General features: G+C 37.5%; 2 protein-coding genes across 3 annotated transcripts in view; both read right to left on the minus strand.

Moving 5' to 3' along the window:
- DDR2 (discoidin domain receptor tyrosine kinase 2) overlaps positions 1 to 12,449 on the minus strand; it is a 203,410-nt gene extending 190,961 nt beyond the window's left edge. The window contains exon 1 of one of the 2 annotated variants that reach the window (XM_051999129.1): positions 12,317 to 12,449. The gene's annotated coding sequence lies outside the window, so the exon portion shown is untranslated. Of the gene's footprint in view, positions 1 to 11,958; positions 12,210 to 12,316 lie in introns of those variants that run through there. The other variant, XM_051999130.1, reaches the window with a different exon arrangement.
- UHMK1 (U2AF homology motif kinase 1) overlaps positions 1 to 26,059 on the minus strand; it is a 200,789-nt gene that overhangs the window by 55,610 nt on the left and 119,120 nt on the right. The window lies entirely within an intron of this gene.

Genomic DNA, 26,059 nt, shown 5'->3' on the forward strand with positions numbered 1-26,059 from the left:
AAGATGTGAAATGCCTGCTTATTTTCAAAAAGTGGGGAAGGGGTACTATGAGTATGGAATGTTGCATATAATGTAAATCTTATTTGTTTTTGTTTTGCTTAATAGATTTTTTCCCTCATTTTTATTCTTTTTATAAATGATGGCTGGGGTGGGGGTGAAGAAGCATACATTGAAAAATCTAGGTGATATTAAAAACAAAAGATGTAAATAAAATGTATTTTTATTTAAAAATAAAATTAATTTTTATTTAAATAAAAATAAAAACAATTCTTAGCACTTTGAAGTTCCTAATGTTACCTCCTTGGAACTTCAAACATCTTAGTACTTGTTAGTTTTACATTTGAAGAAAAGGAAGGGCTGAATGGGTTTGCCCAAAGTCAGTAGCAAAAATGGGCCTGAGTTTGAAACCTTTAGAGAACATTTAAGCCCCTAATGCAGGGAGGGTAACACTAGGTCCAGAGAAGGGAGAAGTTATTGTGGGCTGGAGTAGTGAGGCAAGATTTCATGAATGGGTTGGGCTTTGAGGGGATGAATGGGATTCATTCAAAATGAGAGGGAGGTACAAGAGAGTGAAATCTTGGTTATAAGCATAATTAAGGAGGCAGAGGTGAGCAAGTAGGTCTGAGGAATAAGCAGTGACTGGCCCAGAGAGGCAAGCATGGGAATCAACAAACACTCTCTTCCCCAACCTGGCCTTCCCACCTTAGCATCATACTCCACTCCTTCTCTATCACCCCATACATCCAATCCACTGCCAAAACGTCACTTCTACCATATCTCTCCCACATGGCCCATTCTTTTTACTCAGGCAACCATCATCCTAAACTCATTCTTCACCACTTTTTACCTAGACTATGGCAAGGAGCACCTAATTAATCTCCCCGCCTCAAATATCTCTCCACTCCAATCCATCCACCACACAATTTTCACAGTGAAAATTTCCTGTATCATCATTCTTCCTTTGTTACCTCCCTATGTATTCAAAACATTGCAAGGTCTTCCTATTACCTGAAAAATTAAATGATAATTTTTCTGCGTGGCATTTAACCTGGCCTCTTCCCATTATTTACAGCCTTATTAATACATTGCTTACCTCTAGCCACTCCATAATCCAGCCAAAATAGACTTTTTACTCTTTTTCACATAGGATTCTCTATTTCCCAACTCCATGTCTTTACACAACTATCTCCCAAACCTCAAATGCATTTCTTCTATACTCTGGCTACTAAAATTCCCAGTTTTCTTCAAAATTCAGTTCAAAGTACCTTGTTCTACAAGCCTTTCTTGTCTTCACCTTTTCCAACCCCCAAGTATTTGAAACTTTCCTTTATACCTACTTTATTTTTTGGTATACAAGCACATACACATAGATTTTATTTTAATATTTTAATTGAGGAGGATCCATTTGTTATTTATATACATATTTTGTTGTATATGTTATATATAACAATGTGTTTTCTACATATGTATACACATATGTAACCATATCTATGTTATATATGACAATGTTTTTTTGTGTGTATACATATATATACACACACACTCACATAACCACACATATGTGTATAGATGTGTGTGTATAAAACACATATTTGTCTCCTCCATTAAAATATTAGAATACAATCTCTTCAAGGAATTCTCCTTGACTCCCCAATCCCTACCACAAGGCCTATCACATAAAACATGCTTAGTACATGCTTGCTGATTAATTAACAAATTTTCAGATAGCTATCAAGAATGCTGGAGCCAGAGAGACCTTTCATATGGCTCTCCAGCCTATCTTCTCCCCAGGCTGGGGAATTGTCCAGAACTTTTCAAAGTCTCTCGTAGACTGTGTGCCAGCTGATCTTGTACCTTTCATTAATGCTCCAAATTTTACAAGTCTTAGGGGAAATGATCAAGGCAGTAAGACATGGTAGTGATATAGGGCAGGCTCTGGAAGGCCTTCAAGGATGGAATCTCCTATGCAACATGTTGTTATTGTGAAAGGCAGCAAAATTTATCAGAAAGAATTCTGAATTTCAGTTGTAGGACCAACTCTATATATTATCATTAAAAAAAAAAAAGTATCCCTGGGGGAAAAGAGCTCCAATTAGATGAAAAAATATCAGCATCATGAATCAGTATTAGAAGGATCTTAAAAAAAAATCCCAAATACATTTCCAATCAAGCCACTGGAGACTGATGTAGTAGAAAAAAATGTTTAATTAGGAGTTAGGAGCCTTCTGCTCTAATCCCAGCTCAGACATGTGGACTTTGGAAAAACCACTTCCCCTTTCCAGGAGGACTCAAGTTTCCTCATCTGTCAAATGAGAGGGTTGGATTCAATCATCTCTAAGCTCCCATTCAGCTCTGAAAATTTATGGTTCCAAGACTGAAATCGTTTTCTTAGGGGGTAATAACAATGACGATAACAAGAAGAATGATGCCTTTTTTTCTCATCCATCCAAACTTTTCTGAACTCCAGAATCTATATGACTAAATTGGCAACTAAATTCTACTGTTCTTTAATTGTTTCCTGTGAGCGCCTTTCCAGACAAAGACTATGTCTTAGGACTAATAGCTAACATTTATTAATAATAATAGCTAGAATTTATATAGCAGTTTAATATTTGTAAAGCACTTTACATAGGTCACCTCACTGGCTCTTTACCACACTGTGCTATTATTGTCACTATTGTTCAGTCATTTTAGTTGTGTCCACTCTTCATGACCCCATTTGGGGTTTTCTTGGCAAAGATACTAGAATGGTTTCCCATTTCTTTCTCCTGCTCATTTTACAGATGATGAAACTGAGGTAAAGAGGGCTAAGTTTGATTTGCCCAGGATGACATAACTAGTAAGTGGTTGAGGTTAGATTAGAACTCAGGAAGATGAATATAGTATAGATTAGCCTAGTACTGAACACCAATCTGAAGAAGTAAAATACTTTTTTCCAAAATTTGTCATTTTTCACAGGCTCATTTTTCCAAAAATGATTTGTCTGATAGGCTTCATATACCATCCCAGAGAAACACACTGCTACTATCCATCACTTGATAAATAGTTATGATGGTGGTAGTTGGAAATATTGAAAAACTTAAACATTTCATCTAGAACAGAGTTGGGCAAGGAGAAAGGATTCTACAGGGAAAAGCTTGAAGGTGGTCCAAAAAAATCAGACTTTGAACGGAAGTCACCTGTCAACTAGTCTATGTCATAACTATTATTAATACTATGAAAACATCTCTCCAGTTCTCTCAAGGGATTGTGGGGGTAGATGAGTGGGTGGAGTTAAGGAATGGTTATAATCAGGATTTCACTCCACATAAATTGCTGAATCCTCATAGATTTTTTTAGTATGGTTTTAAATAATAAAATAATCCAGTTTACAATATTCAGCACCTAAAGTTGGAATGGAAAAAAGGAAGTGAGATTAGGTAAAAAAATGCCCTTTCCTATTTATCCAGTTCTCTCTTTCCTATTCCACAGTTCCAACCAATATAAGTTCTAAGGCAATTCATTGACAGGAAAGATCATTTTGGAAGGTAAAGGTGAAGGATCTCAACACAAGAGGGAAATTGGAGAGAAGGGAGAGGAAAAGAGGAGTGAGTCCATGATGAGGGGGTTAAGAAAGGCAGAAGAAAAGACAGAGAGATTAAGAAGTAGGAAAAAAAGAATGGGTAAAAACATCATTCCAGGATATTTAAGGGAAGAGTAGCAGTATGGCTTTCAGCTTTGGAAAAGGATGTTTGAATGACATTGTGTGTGTGTTTCTCACTCATTCAACTCAAGCAAGCCCTGATGATAGAGTCAAGATCAATTGATCACTAGGGGTTCTATTTAATTTCATTCAATTCAAAAACCATTTAGTGAGCATCTATTAAGTTCAAGAGGCTGTAATACCCAAATAAAAAGAATACAGTTTCTGACCTCAAGGAGCTTAGTCTCCTTGAGTCTAATGCACATGCTATACAATGCAACATAAACAAAAGATGTGAGCCCTACTGTCAACTGACAATATTAACACCATCTGATACATGCAATAGCATATTTTTTAAACTTCCTTAATTCTAGAAATGAGAGTTCACTCTGATTTACTAAAAAAAAGAAAACCAACCTATTTCCTAATTCACAAAGCATTCAAATTCCAACAAAATTTGCAAAGAATGTTATATTATACTGCATCATTTTACAACTGTGCTCCTTTTTAAAGAAAAATTTTTTTTCTGATTTCCTAAGTCATTGTGACACTGGTGAAATCTTTTACCAAAAGTCAGTAATTAGATTAATCGCTAATAAAATGGATTAAGAAGAGATCTCTCCCTCTAGTCCCTCACAATGCACAGTGTTTCCTCAAATTGTGAGCTACATGATGAGCAAAAAAAGCAAGGCAAAATTCTAACAGATTTATGATGGAGAGATTCATTTGCATCCAGAAAAGGGGACTGTCAGGACTGATCACCATGTCATTCTAGAGTTCAGTGATGGAGAAACATAAGACATCCAGGCAGAAGAATCTGGCTATGCTATTGACTCTAGCAAGATGTTTACAAGAGAAAGTGGGAGCAACATGGAAAGAATTCTGTATTTGGGGTCAGATAGCCTCTGTTTGAAATGATGCTCTATTCCTTACTATTTGTGTCATCTTGGGAAAGTGACTTCATCTTCCTGAGTCTGTTTCTCCATAAGTAAAACAAGGTTGTTGGATTAAATACTCTCTATAGTCTCCCATCTCTAAATCAATGTCCCCATAAAAAGGCATACATCACAGGTGTGATAGATTTGTAAATCAAATATGCTGCAAAGAAACCCAAGGATACCAAGGGAAAGAGAAGGTACAGGTCCTGGAGAATGTGGTAGTGCAGGAGTGTGTTAGTAAATGTTTTGTGCTGAAAATTTCAAAACAGTCTCTAACAAACTTGTATAAACTGACTCCCTCATACCCCCGGAACAATATTCACAACTACTCCCTTATAAATGTATATTGAGATACATATTCACAACACAACTAATGGAGAGATTCCATGGCCCTATCTCTAGGGTGGTTCCAAGCAGCCCCAAATTAGTTACCATAATGTTCTAGAAACAAGAAACTACACTTATTAGTTTTACCTAAATATTCCCCTTTTCTGAAGTCCTACAATCTGAATTTTTGTTGAACTTAAAAATCTATATCACACAATTCAGCACCAAATAATAGAATATCACACACATACACACACACACACACACACACCAGGTTGATTGCTTGCTAGTAACTTTGCATATATACTAAAGGTTTTGCCTTTTGGGGGAGGAGGGCTGCTCTGAACTACACTATGGTATTAGAGAATGAAGGTAATATAGCCTTGAAATTCTGAGAAAATCAAGAATAAGAATGAGTTTTTAGTTTTGCTGAATTGCTTCTTTTTCATTTTTATTTTTTATTCTTTGCTATAAGTATTCATTGAATAGGAGAAAGGGAATGGATGTATTTGAAAACCAACCTGATAGAAAACCAGTAAATAAAAATTAAAGTAATTTTTAATTTCCTCTATTGGATGTTATTATCATTAAATACAATAATGTGTATGCATAGTGAAATATTAGGATTCCCTAAAGACCTAATAAAAACTGCTCTCTCCCACTTCTTCTTCTCCAGGGATGCTAGTGAAAAGGTCAGAAGCTGCCCAACTGGACCTAGGATACCCTTACAGAACTTTAGAAGTTTGGGGTATTTCTAGACCTTTTCTTCTCCCATAATAGTCTCCCAAGCTTTTAGAAAACCATTTCAGGTAAACAAAACTTTTCTGAATTGGCATTATTGTATTTCCTTTTAAAGGAGTAGGAGATATTTCTTAACAATATTCTTCCAGCGATGTTTTATGATTATGAGTCTTGAGATCTCCCAGTCTCCAAAGAATTAAAGGTCAAAGTCACCCAAAGAGCATACTTATGAGCTAAAAGGAGCTTTTGAGGACAATGAATCCAATTCCCTTATTTTATAGATGAGAAAACCAAAGGCAAAGAAGATAAATTATTTGTCCAGTGATGCAGCTAGTTAGAGTCTGAAGCAGGACTTCAAGTCCAAAGATAGATACATCTACTACCCTAAAGTCATGATAGGCAGGAATAGCTATAACATGTTGCCAAATGATAGCTGTATTGGAAAAAAGATATCTATAAAAGATGTTGTCAGAAAGATACAACCAAAGAGGTGTGACAGTCATATATCAAGATGCAATATGCTCCCCAAAAGTAGTTCTGTATTCTTTGATATACACACAATGTCAAAAGAACTAGAGGAAATCTCCCAAACTGTTGCAGAAAATTTAAAGGTGGGCAAAAGGGAGAGTCATATAGAATGGTCAGTCTTGAATGAACCACAATGTGTATCACTAGAGGCAGCATCCTCATCAAGATCCCAGGATTATCAAAGTACCAGTTCAGTGCTGGTACTCAGTGAACCAAAGTTAATTGAACACGCATTTCAGGAAATGGAAAGAGGGCATAGAGAAACCAATGTTTATAGGAGATGACATTATGTATTAGCATATATTTGTGGTGAATTCAATTTAGGATATATATTTGCTTTCATTTTCATTTGCCTGAGAATTGTGCATTTTCAATCAGTATAAAACGATACCTTAAATAAACTTTCACAAACAAGGTCATTTGAGGGATAGGGCAGGGATGCTGACTGATTAATTGACAAAGAGATGGGAGGGAAGAAGTATATGGGGAGAAAAACATCTGAGTTGTGGCAAATGGGGGAAAGAAGAGTGTATTATTCCTGCTAACTAGGAACTAAATGCAGTTGTTTCTGAGTTGGAAGGGCTGTCAGCACCTTCTAAATTTTGGCATCCTGAGGCAAAGTGCTGATTGCCCAACCCCAATAATGTCCTTGCTTCAAGTAGCCATTTTTCTTAATAGAGAAGAACCTAAAAGAGTTGAAAAGATGCTGACACAACAATAAGATTATATGATGATCAACATTGATGGACGTGGATCTTTTCAACAATAGATGATTCAGGCTAGTTCCAATGGTCTTGTGATGGTGAGAGTCATCTGTATCCAGAAAGAGAACAGTCAAGACTGAATGTGGATCACAATATAGTATTTCCACCTTTTTTTGTTGTTTGCTTGCATTTTGTTTTCTTTCTCATTTTTCTCCTTTTTGATCTGATTTTCATTGTGCAGCAGGATATTTGTGGAAATATATATAACAGAATTGTACATGTTTAACATATTGTAACACTTGCTGTCTAGGGGAGAGAGACATGGGATAAAGAAGGGAGAAAAACTTGGAACACAGGATTTTGCAAAGGTAGACGTTGAAAACTATTTTTGCATGTATCTTGAAAATAAAAAGCTATTATTTAAACCAAAAAAAGATGTTGACAGTGGCCCAAACTCCATGAAAATGTATAATAGAACTCATGTCTATATAGACAGCTACTCTGGCTAGTTTTTTGGCTAGTGACTTATTTGGGTCAGACGACCTAGATTCAAATATTGCCTCTATCACTTACAACTTGTGTGACTCTGGACAAATAGCCTCTCTTGTCCTTATCTGCCAAATGATTGGATTAGGTCATGACAAATATCTTTCAGCCTATATTCCTTTGATCTTACACAAACCTATACATCTATGAGGCAAGTTAATGAGAGTATATAGATTATTTTTATCATTATTACTATTATTTATACCACAATCAATCAATTTACAAGTATTTTTAATTGCACTAACCTCTAGGGATATGAAAAAAGAAGGTAATATTCTAATGGGAGATACAGCATGCAAACAACTAGGCAAAAATAATATATAGGTGGGGAGCTGGATGGATAGACAGACAGATAGAAAGAAAGAGAGTTAGAGAGATAGACAGAGAGACAGAAACGCAGGCAGATAGGTAAATAACCAGATAGAGAGGGAAGCAAGAGTTAGAGGGGGGGGGAGAAAGGAAGATAGAGAGAAGAGAGAAGGGGAAAGAAGAAAGGTGAGAGAGAGAGACAGAGAGAGAGAGAGAGAGAGAAGGAGGGAGGGAGGAACAAAAGGAGGATGGAAGAAAAGAAAGGACAGAAAGAGACAGGAAGAGAGAGAAAAGGAGGGGAGAGAGAGAGAAGTAGGGGAGAGAGGGGGGGAGGGAGGGAGGGAGGAGGAAGAGAGAGGAGAGAGAAAGAAGAGAGAGAGAGAAAGAGAAGGAGGGAATAAGGAGGAAAAGGAGAAAGGCAGAGGGGAAGAAAAAGGGGGAGAGAGAGATAGAGGCAAATAGATTAATAGATAGAGGCATATAGAGATACATATATAGACGTGTATAAAAATGTGTGAATATACATATAAACACACACACACACACACACACACACACACACACACACACACAATTCAGGCCAAAATGGAAGGGATCTCAGAGAGAAGGCACTAATATTTAAGAAGACTAAGAGGCTTTTTACAAAAGATAGGATTTTAGTTGAGATTTTGAAGGAAACCAGAGGAGCTAGGAGTTAAAGGTGAAGAGGAAGAACATTCCAAGATTCAGAGAGAGATGGTACTAATGGGTGGAATCGAGAAAAAGAGTGTTCTGCAAAGAGGTCAGTGTCATTGCATCATAAAGTATAAGAAAGGGAGTAAAATATACAGAGACTGGACAGAGAGGAAGGGACTAAGTTGTAAAAGATTTTAAAAGCCAAATAGAACAATTTTCTGTTTTATTCTGCAGAAACCATTGAAGCTTATTAGATATAGGTCATAGTCAGACCTGAACTTGAAGAGGATCACTTTGACAACTGAATGTAATATTATATGGAGTAAGGAAAGATATCATATGTACATAGTTATTTTCCATGTAGTCTCCTCTGTTAGAATGTATGATGCTGAGAATAGGAATAATTTACCTTTCTTTGTATTACCAAACTTCTGGCACATAGAAAATGCTCAATCAATACTTCCTGACTAATTGGTTGAAATTCATGGAAGGACCTTACCTTCCTAATGCTGTTCAAATACATCTCTCCATTAAGACACATCATGCTAGATCAGGTTTTAGATAGCCTATTTCAATCACCTCCCAAATGGTCTCCCTGTATCCAACAACTGGCATTCATAAAGTATATATAGACCCACAAGCCTTCCCTGATCATGAAGTTTCATTACTGCTTCAGAAGTCCTCTGATTGGCACTTCACAGTCTATTTATTGCTTATCATTCAGGATGAACACATATCACCTGCCCTCATGCTCTTATTCATGTCCCATTTCTGAACTACTGTACACATTGGACACCATAGTGACTTTTCTTGTTTTCTCTTACAGCATCTTCAGCTATCTTCAAAACAAAGCTTTAAGTTTTGCCTTCTTTAAAAGGTTCTACCCTTCTACCTAGCCCCAGTTAGGGTCACTAGGCTATAAGAACTACTGGGTCTTAAAATGTGCCCTTTTGAAATTATTTTCTATTGTGTTTTATACATATGCATATACTGTAGTCAGGAAGGGGAAAAAGGAACAAAAAGAAGGAGAAGGAAGAAAGAAGAAGGCTGCCTCTGCCCTCCACATTCTCAGACATTGCAATCTGCCCCATTTTTGCATCCCCGGGACCACTGAGCTTTGCCCTCTGCCCTGCTTCTTAAACTATTATTTTCCCCCAATTAGAACATAAGATCCAAGAGAGCAAAAACTCTTTTCTATTTATATTTCTACTACTTAGCACAGTGCTTGGCAATGACAATTATTTAATAAAATGCTCTCTATTCCATTCCAAAGTAGTTAGAATGGAAAGAGACTTCAGAGAGCATTCTTAACCTGGTTTTTTTCTGTGAACTTAAGGGGGGAAATACATCTTTATTTTTCAATAACTTCTAACTGAAAGTTATCATTTATTTTCCTTGTGAATGTTTTAAAAAAGAATTATGCTGAGAAGATATCCATATGCTTCACCAGACTGCCAGTAGGGTCCATGTCACAAAAAGTGTGAAGACCTGTCCTGATTGAAGCCAAATTCTTTAAGGAGAAAGATGAAGCTCAAAGAGGGAAGACAACAATGTCATATAAGAAAAGTGTGGCAGCATGAAATCCATAAAAAGTCTGATTCTAAATATAATATGGGTTTATTTTACTCTCATTATACTCTGAAAACTACCTGAATTGGCTCTTTTCAACATTGAGGTGATTCAGACCAGCCCTAATTGTCTTGTAATGGGGAGAGCTATCTGCATCCAGAGACAGGATTGTGGGAACGGAGTATGGATCACATATAGTATTTTCACTGTTTATATTTTTGTTTTCTTTTTGTTTTCTTTCTCATTTTTTTCCCTTTTTGATCTGATTCTTATTGTACAGCATGAGAAATGTGGAAATATGCAGAGAAGAATTATACACATTTAACATTAAAAAAAACTGTCTGAAAATAAAAACCAATTCATGACCAAGTACAACAAGGGGAGAACAGCTTTGTTGCTCCAATGATCTTTCTTCTCTCAGCACACAGTATGATATCTGGCACATAGTAGGTGCTTAATCCATGCTTGTCAATTGACTTCACTTGATAGCAACTAATCATATTGCACAATATGTCAACCTGCTGATATGGGGAAGTAATTATGAAGCCCTCATGATATAAAATATTTGCCCCAAAAGGTGGGAAAGCTTTGGTGTGAATGTTCAAAGCTCTTCTAGTTGGTAACTGACCTAGAGCAAGACAAGTTACCTCTATGGTATGAGGTATGGGATGAGGAAGTCCCCTTCCAGAATTGAATTCTAAGATCGGTCATGATTCACAGAAATAATAATAATGGACATTTATATAACGTTTTAAAATCTTCCACGGGTTTCACATACATCATCTCCCTGCAATCCTATTAGGTAGGTACTCTAGGTATGTATTATTATCCCCATTTTATATATGAGGAAACTGAGGCAAAGGACAATGAAGTATCTTGCCCAATTGTCAGAGACAGGCTTTCATCCTAGGTCTAAATCTAGCATGCCTCATCCCAATCCCTAAGAGTATAGATTCACAATTGGAAGAATTAACCCTTAAAATGCACCGAGTTTCCTTTTTACAAATAAGGAAAGTGAGACAAAAATAAAATAAACGAATAAGCAACTTTCCCAGCTAGTAAATATAGAAGGCAGGATTTGAACTTGTCATTCTGACTGTAAGTCTGGTGCCCTCATCACCACAAATGTTTCCATGAAAGCAACATGGTACCACTGGACCATAGCCTGGGAAGCAAGTGATAATCCTGCCTGTGTCACAGAGTGACCTTGAATAAGTGGCTACACCCCTCTGGGTCTCACATCTCACATCTGTAAAGGGTGGGATTTGGCCTAAAAGCTCTCTATGGGCCCCTCCAGTATCATTAGTCTATGTTATTCAAAGAGGAAAAAGGAAAAAAGTCGGCAAAATGGGGCTGAACCCCCTGCTGACTTGAACTGTGTCGAACTCTCCTCTCAAATGGCTGAGCCGACTGAGAACTCCAGCAAGTTGGAAAAATTTTCTTTTCCTTTGGATGGGACTCCTGAATCCAGGCCAAAACTCAGAGATCCCAACAGAAAACAGTGGAGGGAGGCGGTAGCCAGTAACAAAGGGAGAGACCCCAAAGCCTTACCGCCAAGAAAGAAAGAACAAGGCGCTTACTCCCCTGGAAAACTGGAGGAGCGGGTGTGCTTGGCTGAGATGCTTTCTAGGGTCCCTTCCGCCTCTAAAAGCCATGAAACTTTGGAAAGATGGCACTGAGTCGCTCCTCCCCATCCACTCTCCCAACTCCAGGCAAAGTTGTCTGTCCCGCTACTTGGCGTGGGGGTGGGGTGGAATCTACTCTAAAGAACACCAGGCTGCCCCACCCACCGGGAGTTGGGCCCTGGAAAAGAACCGGCCCCACGGAACCCTAATCTCCTGCTCCGGCCCCCTCCCAAAGAGGCTCCGCCGTGAGCCCCTTTCCGGCCTGTCCACATCTCCTCCGTCTGTCTACCCGTCACCCCCACTCTGTTTATTACCGTCTTCAGCTGCTATGGAATCTCCTTTTTTTGCTCTCTGGTTCTGTTGGGTTACTGCCTGTCCCCTTCCTTTGCTCACACCGGGGGATCCAGATCAGATGAGAAATCTCCAACAATGTAGTCCCAAGGACGGCCCCCCTCCCCAACAATCCGCTCTCTCTGCTTTCTTAAAACTTTCAGCTTGAGACAATGGAAGGATGTCTCTATGTCTGTCTGTCTGTCTGTCTCTGTCTCTTTTTTTCGCTCTCTGCTCTCTCTCTCTCTCTCCCCCTCGTTTAACTTTCGGTTTGAAGCAGCCCAAAAAGAGAGGGAAAGAGAGAGAGGGGAGGGAAAAAAAAAAAAAAACCAGTTAACTTACTTGACTCCCAGGCCAGCAGCCACTTCAGCCCAGGGCCAGTGGAGAGTTCTGATCCAATGCGTTCCCCCAAACCCAGCAGGCAAAGTCTGGTGGGAAAGCCTGCTGTCGCCTTGCTCCCTGATGGAGGAGGCCGGGGTTAGCATACATCCATCCACAGGCTAATGCAAGATGCCTTTGAGAGAAACCTCGCATTCTGAGGATTCCTGGGCCCGGGCCAGGGATCCCAGCATCCAACATATTGCACATTTGGTTTCAATTAGGAAGGGGGTTGGGGGAGGGAAGGAGGAAAGTCACCAATCAGAGCTGTTTTCTGTTTAAAGACTATTTCTCTTGACCCAAGGGACCACGAGCAAAGCTATAATTTACAGCAAAACCCATTCATAGTAGAAAAATATATGCATAACCATGGGACAACCTTAAAGACAGAGTGGCTTTCCTCCTCCCCCACCTCCCTTCTCCTTTCTCTGCCCCCTCCCATCCTCAGAGTCTTTCTCCCCACCCTACAGCTCGTACCTCATTTTCCTTACTTGGGCTTAGATTACAAACAAAACTGAAGGGCTGGCTTCTTTTCCATTTTAACAACTTGGAGCTTCCCAAATACTTTGCAAGAGCACATGGAGAGGATTCGCAGCAATGTGCCCGCGAAGTTGCCACGGCCGTGAATTCTCGGCGCCCATTGCTTCTCTCCTTGCTCGCCCCCCTCCCCACAAGCCTCCAATGTGCAAAACCCCACAAGCACCCAAAGAACATACACAGAGCGCCACAAAACAGACTAACTATAGGAGCAAGATTATTTCACGCCATCAAATCTCTCCACTCAGAACCTTTTGAGGGTCCTGCCCTATATTCGTATTACTAAATAAAAAACATAAGTTTTGGTAAGAACTTTTTAATTGCTTTTAATTGTTTTTTTTTCTTTTTATTTTCCTGGGGCCAGGGCCAAACATCATGTGAAAGGGGCGTGTGGGCGACAGGGGAGGAGCCTTAGCTCAGCTTTCCAAGATCATAACTAATAATCCACTCCATCCCAAAGAGTTGAGAGAGCCTTAACTCTTAAATGTCTGGATTATTCAGTCATTGTCATTTGCTGCTTAAAGTCCAGACATGAAATGCTGCTTAAGGAGAGTTGGGCTCTCAGGACAGGAACTCTTCTAGGCAGGATGGACGACATAGTTCTTCTCTTAGGTCAGCTTCATTTTCTTGTGAAAAAACTAGTTCCTCTACCAGCAGGGCCCCTGAATTATTGAACCTCCTCTCTGCTACTGATACTTAGGCAAACCAGCTTAGATGCAAGATCCAAAGAACAAGAAATATGGGGAGACAACAGAAAGGGAAATGGGAAGGCGTAATTGGTCATCAGGAGTGGGGAGTCTAGTACAGCAAGTGTTTGATGGGAAGATTAGGAAACCAGGAAATTAGGGTGGCCACAACATAGAGGGCAAGAAATGCAAAGCAAAGTTGTCACAGCCTATAGTCTGGGAAGCATCTGGACAGATACTGCAGAGTTGGAAAGCCCTCCCTTTATCCCCAGCACTGCTTCAAAGTTCTGTGTTCTACTTCATGAGAATGGTAGAGAGAATTTGGAGACAGTTCAGAGAGCAGCCACAGGGATGATTAAAGGGTTGGAAAATAAAAACCCAAATGAAAAAATGTGAGGAACTGCATTTATTTAGCAAGGAGAAGAGAAGGTTGGGGAGTGACCAAGATAATAAGAAGACATTTTTAACTTCCTGAGAATCTTATCAACAAATGGAGCCAATTCCTAAGAGGGAGAAAAGACACAAACAAATTACATTGTCCCGCCCCCCCCAACCCAATATGAAGCTGTTAGTGTCAACTTCAGCCTTAAAGGCAAAAAGACAACATATTATGTATATATCTCTGTTTACATGTATATATATATATGAAAGAAAGAAAGACACACAAAGAAAAAGAGACAGAGAGAAATAGAAAGAGACAGGAAGACAGACACAAAGAGAAAGAAAAGAAGAGAGACAGGGAAAGGGAAGGAGGGAGAAAGAAAGGGAGAGGGAGAAAGAGGGAAAGAGAAGGAAGGAAGAGAGAGAGAGAAAGAAAGGGAAGGAGGAAAAGATAGAAAGAGAGGGAAGGAGAAGAGAGAGAGAAAGGGAAGGGAGAGACAGGGAGGAAAACAGAGAATGGGAGAAGAAGGGAAGGAGGTAGAGAGAGAAGTGGGTAAAGAGTGAGGGGGAGGAGTGAGGGCGAGATGGAGAGACAGAAAGAAGGAGAAATGGAAAGACACAGAGAGAGATATACAGAGAAAGGCAGAGACAGAGTGACGGGGACAGAGAAACAGAGAGGGAGAAAAGGAAAGTTATTTTCAGGAACCCAGTCCTTAACTCACCCTATCTCCTTTTATATTCTAATAGAATGCATATGTCCCTCGGGTCTTTTTAAAGCCGAATTTGGGAAGATGCATTCTTCTACTCCAACCAGAGCACTGCTTTCCCGAGTGCCCCCTTTATCCTGACTCATAAAAGTGAAATCCAAAATCCCAAGACAATTATCCTGATCTGTCATAGTATAAAGTAGGCTCTGACAACATGATTTAAAATTATGCCAATTTGGCTATGTTTCCCAACAAATCATTTTCCCTGAAACAGATAAGAGTATAATAGTTGGGTTTAGTCAGATTCTGATAATAAAGCTTCTAAGAGAAATGAAATTCCTAGTCTTCCAACACCATATTCATAAAGGGTGTCCCTTTAAAAAAAAAATCAAGTTTGTGACTCCTAATAGAAATTGAGGGGCAGGGGGGAGTGAAGAATAGGAAAATTAGAATTAAAATAGGCTTTTAAAATACATCATAAATTATTTAGATTAGATATGAAGGACTTGTAGCAGCAAAGATCATCAAATAATACAAATTAATTATATGAAGAAATTATAAGATTTAATCTTGAGAGTCTGGTTAATAACAAGAAGATATGGGACACTGATTTATCTGAAACTTTCCATATAATCCTATCAAAGGGGAGGGGAACAATTTGGAAGACTTTTGAAACACTTTCAATCCCATAACCTTAAAATCAGAAAATATCAGAATCATAATAGATACCCACCACTGAAGAGTGTGCAATATTCTGAGATATGCTGGAGCCAGTTCAAACCAGTTTTTGAAAGCTGGTTATTAAATTTTTAGAGTAAGTTTTTACACTTCAAAAATTGATAAATGCTACAAATCAGGACTTGGTTTATTGTTTTATTGATTGTCTAAACAGAAGAAAGTAATGAAGCAAATTAACAAGTCAGAATAAGCTTAAATGGCATGTATATATATTTTTTCAGACAGGCTATTAAACTTTTACCAGCATACACCTAGATCGTATTCTAGGACTTCAAACCACAGGAGTAGGCACCTTTGCATTTTCACTATGGATTCATGGAATCTTAAAATGTCAAAATTAGAAGGGGTCTCAGAGATCATTTAGTCCAATTTTGACCTCAACAGAGATTTCATCCACAAGGTTCCTGATGAAGAATCATCCAGGCTTTATTTGAAGACCTTCCCAAGATGCTCATTCCAATTTGGGTCAGATTTAATTATCAGAATTATTCACTTCATACCAAACAAAATTCCCTCTTTTCATAGACTACCCATTAGTTTTATTTCTTCTCTCTGGGGACATGAAAGACAAATCTAAAGTTTCCACATAATAGCCCTTCAAATGTCTGAAAACGCTTTGTGTATCCCTGATCCCATCTTCTCTAGATTAAATATTCCCTGTATCATGTCAATGTGTGACAGGGTTTCCTAGTCTCCTCTGTTGTCTTGGTCTTCTACCTCTGGACACTTTTGTGTTTGTCAATGCTATTATTGTATCTTTGCATCTCCTCCAATGCATTACATATTGTTAGAGCTTAATAAATGTCTGGGGCGAATGAATGCTGAATATTATTAATCATATAGAGATATAGAAATTAAACTGCAGAGAAGTTAAGTCAGTTTCTAAAGGTCACATAGTGACCTTGTTCCATAGTTAACATTAGTTTTGGATCAAAATTAAGATCAGTAAGTCTGACATCAGACTTTATTACATGTTCATGATGTGGAGAAAACTACAGCAAAGATCTGAATATGACCTGGAGTGAGGAGGACCTGATTTCAAATATGGTCTCAAGCACATTTGCTGTCAAGCAAATTTCTGACAAGTCATATAAATATGCCTCAGTTTCCTCCTCTGGAAAGTGAGCTGGAGAAAGAAATAACAAACCGTTCCAGGATCTTTGCCAAGAAAATGCCAAATAGGGTCACAAAGAGATGGATACCACTAATTCAAAAGGCAACAATGATCTTTCTACTATGTCCTGATATTCCTTTCCATCCATCCAAGAGCTCTACAGTCTAGTAACAATAAAGAAGAAAGGAATATGGTAAATATATCACAAATCCACAAATGATATGAAATTGAGAAAGATATTCCTAGCTAAGGAGGGCATCAGGAAAAGCTTCATGGTAAAAGAGGGCCTGGAAAAGTATTAATATTGGATTTGGCATCATATCTCCTTTAGCTAGAACTCAAATTCAATAAAGATGAATTCAACATTCATTCACACAAGAAGTTCTTACCAACTATTTCCTTCATCTCAGGCACTGAATGCATTGCTGGGGATTCTACTTGATGTTTCCAACATATATATATATATGTATATATATATATCACTTCATCTTCTAAAGAGTGATAATGATGATAACTTGTAAAATATGTGTCATAATCAAATCCAAAATCCTTGACCTTACTTGTGACCTACCCCAACCTGGCACATTGGAAAGGAGACTGGATTTGAAATTGAAGACTTGTATTTGGATTCTTCTCTTCCTTATACTGCACATACAACTTTGGACAAGTCCCTCCAGATCTTTGGATTTCACTTCCTTCATCTACAAAATGAAAGGAGAAGGGCTAGAAGATCCCTAAGGTTGCTTCCATATATACATCTCTTATTCTTGACCTTTCTACCTTCTTATTTTGATATTCTATCTAACATGTCTCCAAATCCAAGCCAAGATAAATTTCTGTAGCTGAATTAGTATCTGGAAAATTCACTCACGTGCCAAAAATCCATTCTTCAGTGATTTGGAGGAGGATTTTTTTTAAAGTTGGAACTAAAATGCACCTTAGAGATCATCTAGGTCAACCCACTCATTTTAAGCAATGACTTGACTTACCCAAGCAAACTTAGGTAGTCCTCTATGTCTGTGTGGGCATGTGTGTGAACACATATGCACACTATGTTTTCTGGATAAAACTGTAACCCTCAAAAGGGAAAAGATAATGTCTCCTTATTCTTCACTTCTCCCTTCTAGTATAGAGTGTGCTTGTTAAATGAGAGTTTATTACCAACCAATCAATCAATATGCATTTAATAAGTAGTTATTGCATACCAGGTATTACACTTGTCAATGAAGATGCAAAGAGAGGCAGCACAGTGGATAGAGCATAAGTCCTCAAGTCAGCAGGATCTGAGTTCAAATCTGGCCTCAGACATTTAACACTTATTAGCTGTGTGACCCTGGGCAAGACACAATCCCAATTGCCTTCCCCACCCACCCAAAAATGCAAAGACAAAAAGAAAACAAATTTTAAAAAATAACTTATTTAGTATTTCATTTACCCCAGTTATATGTAAAAACAATTTTTACATTTTTAAAATGTTGAGTTCCAGATTCTTTCCCTTCCTCCCTCCCCATTCCACCTCGATGAGAGTGCAAGGAATGTAGGCTATACATATGTAGTTATACAAATATTCCCATTATAGTTACATGTTAAAGGAAATATAGACAAAAAAAACCTCAAGAAAAATAAAGAAAGTTAAAAATAAGTTGTGTCAATCTGCATTAAGACATCATCATTTCTTTCTCTGGATATGGATAGAATTTTTTAACATAACTCCTTCAGAGTTAACTTGGAGCATTGTATTGCTGAGAAGAGTTCTGTCATTCATAACTGATCATCTTACAATATTGTTATTACTTTGTATACAGTACATTTCATTTTACATCAGCTCATGTAAATCTTTTCAGGCTTTTCTGAGAGAATCCTCCTTATCCTATCTTATAGCACAATAACATTCCATCATAATCTCATCCCACAATTTGTTTAGTCATTTCCTGAATGGGCTTCCGCTCAATTTCCAATTTTTGCCCCCCCCCAAAAAAAAGAAGTTATCAATATTTTGTTTTATGTATTGGTACTTTTCCTTTTTGTTTTTTTATCTCTTTTGAGATATAGACCTGGTAGTGCTATTTCTAGTGCAAAAGAATATGCATGGTTTTATAGCCATTTGAGATAGTTCCAAATTGTCCTATCGAATGGTTCAATCAGTTCACAACTTCACCAGCAATGCATTAATATCTCATTTTCTCCACATCCCCTCCAACGTTTGTCATTTTCCCTTTCTGTCTTATTAGTCAGTCTAATAGTTATGAAGTACTAATAATAGTACTTCAGAATTGTTTTAATTTCCTCTGAAAACTGTTCATATTTTCGATCATTTATCAATTGGGGAATGGCTCTTATTTTATAAAGAAAACAAAGATTGATCTAAGAGAAAATACATTCTACCAGGGAAATACAACATATACACCGAGAAGGCAGTAGATATGTGATGGTGGGAGCTAAGAGAGAGAGAGGTAATATAGTATATGTGCATGTATACATGTATACACATACATATGTGTGTATCCAAATGTGACTCCTTTTATATATATACCTGTCTATGTGTGTATATATACATACATGGATATATCTATATGAATAATGTTGGTATATGTACAGAGATGTGTTTATGGAAATATATAATGTATGTATATGTGTGTGTGTGTACATATATACTCACCTATATAATATTAGCCACTTTTTGAAAGGAGGTAGTAGCAATTAAAGGGAGGAGTGTCACAAAAATAGAAAAAAGTCTATGCTCATTTTAAAGTCCACTTTCCATTCTCCATATATGCCAGACATTAAAACTCCTCAAGTTGTACAATCACATTTGAGAAAGAATCAGAAAACTTAAATCATTCCAGGCAGATGTAAAGAGATAATATTTAAAAGAATTCCTCCACTAACCCCCTCCTATGTTCACTCAGATGCCAAATCTCCTGGCTCTGACTTGGGAATTCTTTGCCGACATTCATCCTGTCTTCTTCATACATATAACAACTGCCCAAAAGATGTTTTATTTCTAACCTAGAGTAGGATTTCTCTTTTCTCCAATCCATCTGTCACATAATTCTTCTCACTTACAGACTTACCTGTCTGTTTCATTCTCCATCTCAAAAAGATATCACAGATTTTCTTCTGCCTGAAGAATAAAATATAAACTCCTTACCTTGGCATTCAAGGTGCTTCAAATTCTAGTTGTAGCTCATCTTTCCAGCCTTATTTCATTCTTCTTTCCTTGATACATTATGTAACCCCATTTGGGATTTTCTTGGCCAATATATTGGATTGGTTTGCCCTTTCCTTCTTCAGTTCATTTTTCAGATAAGGAAACTAAGTCATACAGGTTTAAGTGACTTGCCTACTGTGAGGCTGTATTTGAAATCAGAAGATGAGTCTTCCTGACTCCAGATCTAGTATTCTATCCATTGTACCACCTACCTGTCTCTTGATCTTCATAGTTTCATGTTAAAATTCTTTTATTCATCCAAAGCCCAGTTCAAAATTTGCCTCCTCCCTGAAGCTTTCCCTGGTCTCCAGAAATGAAAATCATAAAATCATAGGGTTTCAACATCAGAGGCATTCTAAAGAATGCTCTTTTTCTCTTATCACTTTCTGTATCTCCTCTTTAGACTACAAGGTCCTGGAGGGCAAGGTATATGGCGTACTTTATCTTTGAATTTCAGTTCTTTGCACATAATGAGCACTTAGGATTAATTAGTTGAGCATACATAGCACCCTTCTTTATGTAGGTCTAATATCTAACAGCATGTACTGACAAAAAGTTCTGCCTAATGACTAATGTCATTCTCTGTGCTTCCATTTGAGCCCATTTCCTTATTTCCTGTCATCAGTGGGAAAAAAAAAAAGATAACTCATCTAACTTTGTTATCTATTGATGAACTTCTTTATATCACTTGGAAGTCCTCAACTGTCAGAGACAGGGTAGTATAGTGGAGAGTGTGCTGGAGTCAGTAAAATCTAGATCTGAATCTTCCCTTGCTCTCTCTGTGATCCTTAACTTCCCTGGTTTCTCATTTGCTTAGTTGTGAGGGTCAAGTGAGATATCCTAGGTAAATAAGTTTACAACACTGTACAAATGCTAGCTGTTATTGTTATTATCTAATAAAATGGGGATCATAATATGTGCAGAAGCTTTCTCACAAACCTTTTAAGAAGGTTTAAATGAGATAATTTACATAAAATATTTAATAAACTTTCAAATGAGATATAAATGTCAACTATTATTATTTATCTTATCTATATTTTGTTTGTATATAGCTGTTTGTATGTTGTCTCCCCCATTGGATTGTAAGCTCTCAGAGGGGGAAGGGCTGTTTGGACTTTCTTTTGTATCCTTAGCACTTAGCACAGTAGCTAGCATATAGTGGGAGTTTAATAAATGTTTTCTAACAACTTAACTTATTTGTATGAAAGATGTCATTTGAGAAATGTAAAATAGGAAAGAAAAGATGAACTAATAATATGGTGAAAGCAAGGGACAACTATGCTTCATTGACATGAACACAATTTCATGAGAATGCAGTAAAAGCCATCAAGACCTTTGGTGGGTCCTTTGGCATGAATTTATGGGAGAATATAGATAAGAGTTAAAGAGCAGCTAGGTTGTAGAAATAATTCCTTGGAATCAGGAATCAGGAAGACTCATGTTTACAAGTTCAAATCTAATCTTAGCTATTTACTAACTGAATGACTGTGGCCAAGTCACTTAATCCTGTTTGCCTCAGTTGCCCAATGTAAAATGAGCTGGAGAAAATAGCAAAGTACTTTGATATCTCTGCAAAAAAAGTAAACAAACAACAAAATACACACACACACACACACACACACACAATAATTAAATTAATTAACTACAATACTGTTAGCATTCTTATAAGGTACTAAGTCGGTTGTCTAATTTTAGCATCATGCTTAGCAGTTCTCTGATTCACTAATATGCTTAGTACTTGGTGGAGAAGATTCACAAGTCAGAAGCCTACAATCCCACTCTCAAAGGAGGAGTCAACCTTTGAGTTCACACCTCTAAAAGAGCATATAAAAGGACAAACCCACTGGGAGCATTCTGGGAAATTGAGAAGCCAGGATTCAGTTGGGCAGAACGAAGGTTCAGAGAGAGTTGGAGGCTGAAACTGGCAGAGACAAAGGACTAGCAACAAGACCTCTTGGAACCAAGGAAAGCTAACCGGGCTATTTTGAAGGAGACAATAAAGGATTGAACTTTTAACTCCTGGCTGCACTTGAAGTGATTATTACTTTGAACTGAAACTAAGGCTGCCTCCAGAAGCCCCCAGGAAACCTGCTCCCAGAGAAATATAATGATATTTTAGAGAAGAGAACATTACACAATACTATATAAACTATTTGAAAAAATAGGGAATGAAGAACTCCCACCTAATTTCTTTTATGACATAGACATGATACTGACATCTAAATCAGATAGAACAAAAACAGAGAAAGAAACTTATAGACTAATTACCCCCAATGAATATTGATGCAAAAATCTTAAATAAAATATTATCAAAGAGATTACAGACATCATGACCAAGTAGGATTTATAACAGGAATGCAGGGCTGGTTCAATATTGGGAAAACTATTAGCATAATTGACTTTATAAATAACCAAAGAAACAAAAACCATATGATTATCTCAATAGATGCGGAAAAAAGCATTTGATAAAATCCAATACCCATTCCTATTAAAAACACTAGAAAGTATAAGAAAAAAAAATAGACTTTTCCTTAAAATAGTAACATCTATTTAAAATCATCAGCAAGCATCATATATAATAGGGATAAATTAGAACCATTCCCAATAAGATTAGGGGTGAAACAAGGTTGCCCACTATTATCATTACTATTCAATATTGTATTAGAAATGCTAGCTTCGGGAATAAGAGAAGAAAAAGAGATTAAAGGAATTAGATAGGTAATGAGGAAATCAAATTATCACTCTTTGCAAATGATACGATGGTGTACTTAGAGAACCCTAGAAAATCAATTAAAAAACTATTAGAAATAATCCACAACTTTAGCCAACTGGCTAATTAAGTTAATTAAAGAATAACAATTTAGTAACTCAAAAACAACAACATAGATAATAGTTACCCATAAACTGGGCAGGCCTTCATGAGTTGTGAATCACTGGGATAAATACCATGACTTCCTTGTGAGCAGGGGCTGTTTTTGCCTTTCTTTGTATCCCCCATACTTACCAAAATGCCTGGCACATAGTCGGTGCTTAATAAATGCCTGTTGACTTGACCTGATTTGACTTAGCATAGACAAGATCACAAGTCCATGGGAGTAATAGAGTATTATTATTGTTGGTATTTTTAGAATCTTTGGGAGAAGCCTAGAAGTTCCAAGATATTGGGTAAATCAGTATTTTTCATGTAGTTTTACTCTAGGGGCCTCCTGCTTACTTTGTGCTTGCCTTAAAAAAACCCTCAAAACCATGGGGTTCATGTTAGTGAGTGTTTCTGACAGGAGTTATGTAAATATTATATATTATTCCATCATCTAAAACATCTCACATTAAAGATCATTTTTTAAAATTCCTTAAGGGTTAGCCCACACTTCTCAATACATAATTCCCTGCCATCACCCCCAAGCATATCATAAACACAACTTCTTGGCTCTTCATCCACACCCTATTTTAGAGCAGGGAGGAATTCCTAGCACCTCTGTTATTTTCCACATGTTGTTCCTGTATGTAATATCTAGCAACACTCAAAAGACCTTGCAAGAGACAGGCAGACCTTCCTTCTCTCTCACTCTCTCTCTCTCTCTCTCTCTCTCTCTCTCTCTCTCTCTCTCTTTCTCTGTCTTTCTGTGATTTCTCTCTCATGTATTTCTCTCTGAGTTTCTATGTATGTGTCTGTATGTCTCTGTGTGTGTGTCTTTATGTCTGTCTATGTGTGTCTGTCTGTCTTTATGTGTGTGTGTGTCTCTGTATGTATATGTCTCGGTGTGTGTATTTGTGTGTATGTCTCTGTGTATCTCTATGTGTTTGTGTGTGTGTCTATCTCTATTTCTCACTCTCTGCCCCTCTCCTCTCTCTTTCTCTTCCTGTCTATCTCTCTGTCTCTCTGCCTCCCTCACTCTCTCTCTCTCTCTCTCTCTCTCTCTTTCTCTGCCTTTCTCTCTCTGCCTGCTCCTCTTTCTATGTTCCTCTCTCTCTGCCCCTCTCTCTGTGTCTCTCATCTCTTCCTGGGAAGATTCCACTGATGTTCTCAAAGATGATTTCCTATAAGATGCAATTCCATGGCCCTACAGACCACAAAGTGTCCACCCTGTTCACAACAAGACTCTTTTGGATTTTACCATGTACTTAACAGTGAAACAGCTTAGCATCACTCCAAGGAAATAGTCAAAAAGCCACAAGATCTCATTTCAAATCTATACACTGATATTTATTTAACTCTATGGTTATGCAATAACTTAATACTTAAACTCTCTAGAACCCAGATTACTCATCTGTAAGATAGGGAGAAAAACAGTTGACTGGCATTCCACTTTGTTGTTATAGGAATCTAATGAAATACTCTACTTAAAAAGTTTTGTAAACTATAAAGTTCTATATCAATATTCAATATATGACAAAATCCAATGCCATTTCCATGCCAATACTATAATCAGTGGGCATCTATTTAAATTTCCTTTTTTTAAAAAAGATAGAAAATATAGAAAAAAGAGAAAAATTTTATAAAAGAGAGTCTCCTCATCCTCACAGACACCAGAAACATGTGTATCCTGCCTCTTTTACCAGGTGCATCCTGCTGCCACTCTCAGGCCATCACCTAGGACCCTGAACCCTGCATGGGATGCTGAGATATGTACAATAGAAAAAAATATATATGGAACATCCATTTTATAGATAATGGACTTCCCTTTACTAACTCTAGCACCCCCAATTCCAAGTGTAGTCTATGTTCTTTCCATTTTCCATAAGGTTTCGTTGCATTCTCATACTCATCCTTTGGGCCCAGAATGAAAGCCATTGCTAAAAAAAAAAAAAAAAAAAAAAAAAGTATCCCAGATTTCTTGACATCATGCCAAGAAACACATAAAGCCTTAATTTGGACCACTAATCTAGGATTGAGTAGATCAGAAAAGATCCAGCTTCTCACACCCATCATCTCCCTAGTTTAATCCAGCCCAGGGATGCAGCCAAGAATTTACAATATAGGAGATCTGCCTATTTCCTATTTCTTCAGCAATCTCTGTTATCTCTGTTAGTGTCTTCTACAGAGTTACTATAGTAGTTTGAACACTCAGACATTTACTAGCTACATAATTTTGGAAAGTGAGCCTCAATTTCCTTATCTATATAATAGGGATAATAATAGTACCTGTTTAACCTTATTTAGAGGAGAACATTCTATTTAAACTCTTTGTGTGACAGATAAAGAACTGTAACCCAAAGAAATGAAATTGTTTCCACAAAATCCCATAGTAAATTAGTTTCAGAGAAAAAAACTAGAATCCAAATCTTCATGGAGTATTAGATTTGGAGTTGGATGTCTTGTCTGTCAATAAACATCTATTAATCACTTACTATGTTCCAGGAACTGCATTAAATGAGGATACAAATAAAACAAAATATGGTTCCTGCCTTCGTGGAAATTACATGAAGGGAATAACCCATAAAGGGCAGTTGACATGAGGGAGGAGCAGGAGAAGGTGGAATAAGTTCCATTGGTGGGGGCCAAGCCCATAAAATAACTACCCCTCTGCTTTCTGCCAGAATCCTGGTCTTCTCACTGTTACTGCTCTCCTTATTCCTGCCCTGCTGTTTCCTGATGTTCAATTCTATCTACAGAGATCCTACTCCCACTCTTGCTGCTGTCCTCCATACTTTCTCTCCATCCCTTGGATATTCCTTCATAAATGGTTCTCCAGAAATGGTTCCCTCTCCTCAGTTCATGGAACAGATGAAATGTAATGAGATTAAGTGTGATTTTAGTTTCAGCACTAGAGTTTTATTCCTTCTATTCTTTTACATTATATCTCCCAAGTCCTTTGGGAGCCCCCTCCAATCCTAAATTTTCCCAATTACTTGAATAGATAAATTTCAAGAGTATTTATTATTACATCTTTTACTATGGGCAAAGAAAGCATCCTACTAAGCAGCAGGGTTTCAAATAGAATAGTGAGTTGCTGTTCTCAAGGAGTTCATATTCTATGGGATAAACAACACAAATGGGAGGTTTCAGCTACAAGAGATGGCAAAAAGGTGTCATGGTCTTTAGGGAGCAGCAGCAAAGCAAGAATTAAATATTTTCTTTCATGTTATTTCCACTGATAAAATCATATCAATTTTGCAACATATGATATAATTTTCCCTTTCTATATCTTTCCTCAAAGTCATAGCTATGACATCTGGATGAATAGCTACTAGGTTTCCTCTCCACAGGTTTTGCTTCCCAAGATAATGGTTTCAGGTTAGAATCATTATTCTTTCCAAGGCTCTTGGTTTCAGGGTCTTAAGCTATCTCCATTAGGATGGTAAAGGGGATAGTGGTCAAGATATTGAGGATGG

The sequence above is a fragment of the Antechinus flavipes genome, chromosome 4, assembly GCF_016432865.1.
Source record: "Antechinus flavipes isolate AdamAnt ecotype Samford, QLD, Australia chromosome 4, AdamAnt_v2, whole genome shotgun sequence".
NCBI classification, from domain to species: domain Eukaryota; kingdom Metazoa; phylum Chordata; class Mammalia; order Dasyuromorphia; family Dasyuridae; genus Antechinus; species Antechinus flavipes.